The sequence below is a fragment of the Artibeus jamaicensis genome, unplaced genomic scaffold (assembly GCF_021234435.1).
Source record: "Artibeus jamaicensis isolate MK-2021 breed Jamaican fruit bat unplaced genomic scaffold, CSHL_Jam_final contig_1284, whole genome shotgun sequence".
Taxonomy (NCBI): Eukaryota; Metazoa; Chordata; class Mammalia; order Chiroptera; family Phyllostomidae; genus Artibeus; species Artibeus jamaicensis.
The window spans coordinates 6,346,715-6,349,157 of record NW_026521249.1 but is presented as its reverse complement, the minus strand read 5'-3'; the positions used below and the strand labels follow the sequence as shown (position 1 = coordinate 6,349,157).

Sequence of the window (2,443 nt, the reverse complement as noted above, 5' to 3'; positions counted from 1 at the left end):
TCTAATTTTTATTATTTCCATTCTTCTGTTGACTTTGGGCTGGTTTTATTCTTCTTTTTCTAGTTCTTTAAGATGTAATGTTAGGTTGTTTACTTGAGATTTTTCTTAAGATAAGCCTGTAATAATACAACCTTCTCTCTTATTACTGTTTTAGCTGCATCCTAGAAGTTTTGATAGGTCATATTGTCATCCTCATTTGTCTTACATTTCTTTTTATCTCACCTTTTTTTTGTTTTTGTTTTTCAGTTTATTGCATGAAGGAATTACACTAATCCAAGTTAAAAAAAACAGACCCTAAAATGTTATATTATATAAGCTGTGAGGTTTTTAAACTTGTGACAAGGGACAGAAGGGAAATTCTACTCTTTGCAAGGAAATCCTCACCTAAACTTCAGTGAGCCCAAAGCACTTAAAACCCATGAACCTTTAGCTGGTTGTCCTTAGCCAGTCCGGTCTCTGAAAGGAACTGGCAGGTGTGCTAGCATGGTTCACCCTGTAGCTTAATGACCTCTCCATATTCTGGATGCTCAATTACTGTACCATTGCAGGCATATTTCTTCTTAAATGCTTTTATTAGTTTCTTTTCATTGTATTCATCATTGATCCCTTGGAAGGTAAGAAGGGTCTTCCAGCTGTTTCTCCTTTGAATTCTTACATGGATATAATCCCCAGTGCCAGCAGGAAGCAGATCACCACCTTTACTTGCATCATCAAAGGGGTTGAAAGAGGGGAGGTTATGGATAGCAGACATGCAATACGGTTCCTTTGCTTTTGCAGAAACAGCCTGCAGAAAGCTGTGGCAGAAGAAGGCAGTCTGGAGGTACTGGATGAAAGGAAGCAAGGGAGCTCAAGGGGGAGGTTGCTGAGTCCTTAGAGGCAGCTCAGTGATTGGGGCTGGTCTCAGCTTTTTTCTTCTTTGACCCAGTCATTTTTAGCAGTATGTTGTTTAATCTCCATGTACTCGTGGGGTTGTTTTGTTTTGTTTTAATTAAATCAGTTTATCTCTAAAATTATGTTTCACTAGAAAGTAAACTCATTCCTCAATTTATCTAGATCAAGAACAAGCAATTTTTCTCTTAAAGGGCAAGGTAATAAATACATTCAGCTTTGCTGGCCAAAAGTACTCTGTCACAGCTACTCAATTCTGCCATTGTATTTCTAAAGTGTTCATGATCCTGTAAAGCTACTTACAAAAGCAAGCTGGGGACCAGATTTGGCCCTGAAGCTGTGGTTTTTCAACCTCTACTATAGATAAAACCCCACAGGTTTATTGCTAATCCTGGGGTACGGGTTCCCACAAATCACTAGCACTGCCCAAAGGTGCCAATGAAATCAATATTTTAATACACTGGACTCAACGACATTTGCAGAAACCAACTTGATTCTTTCTCACTGCCCTCCAGCCTGTTCTAGGTACTTTCTTTTCTCTCCCTTAGGTGAAATCTTAGAGTGGTCCCACAGCTTTTTCAGCCTCTCTTAGATGCCTCGGCCCGCGAGGCAGTCAATGGGGTCCGCCGATATACCTGTAACGGATGAAGGGGGATGGGACAGGAGGCGCGAAGAATGGCAGCAAGACAAAGGATTCTGATCAAGCTGCAAATTTTATTTCAAAATGGAGGGAGTTATATAGAGGAGGGCAGTGGAGGAAGTGCAGTGATAGGGGGCTTCGGTGCTCTAGCCTGCAATTGGCCGGGGGTGCATGGCGGGCCGTGAGGCACTGATTGGTGTGCCACCCGATGTAGGAGGGGAGGTTCTATGGCTCCTAACCGCAGCATCCTGTTATTCAGGCGCAACCTTCAGGTCTGATTGTATCAGCCTGTTTCAGGCTTATCCCAGCCCCCAACACTTAGATTTTTTTTTTCTGTATACTTTGAGATAGCAAACAGTCCACTACAATATTTTAATCATATAGTTCCATTTCCTATACAAGTTCTCCCTTTTCGTCATCACTGTTCTCCTCACTGAATCCTCTGGTCATTACAGCCTGTACCACCCCTCCAGCCCCCACTCTACTCCAGTTTCATTGTAGTCGCTGTGGTAATTTTGTTAACATATACGTCATACAGCCTCATGTTTTATATCCTTTCTAGTGGTTGATAAGTTCTAAACACTGTAGTCCCCAGACTGAGGAACCTCCCTCACCTCCCTATATCTTGTCTATTGGAAAGTCTCGTTGATTGTACTCTGATATCATCCATACTTCTCCCTCTCCAGTGACTATGCTGCAGTACAATAATCACCCACTTCTGTGAGCTGACAAGGGCCCTAAGTGTTTACATCATTCATTTCCTCTTCACCTTCCCCTTGAGTGTATTATTCACTCTACAGCAGTGAATAATAGAAAGAATAATCTTTCTGATCCTCCCTTCATACCAACCCAGTCCTTGCTCTTCAAAGTCCCTTTAAACCCTTTACTGACTTGTCATTTGCTCTTAGAATTAAG

The 2,443-nt window shown here is 41.8% G+C and overlaps 1 pseudogene; it reads right to left on the bottom strand.

The window, feature by feature from the left end:
- Positions 1–409: 409 nt before the first annotated feature.
- On the bottom strand, positions 410–751 carry LOC119044073 (eukaryotic translation initiation factor 1-like; annotated as a pseudogene).
- Between the last annotated feature and the right edge of the window lie 1,692 nt (positions 752–2,443).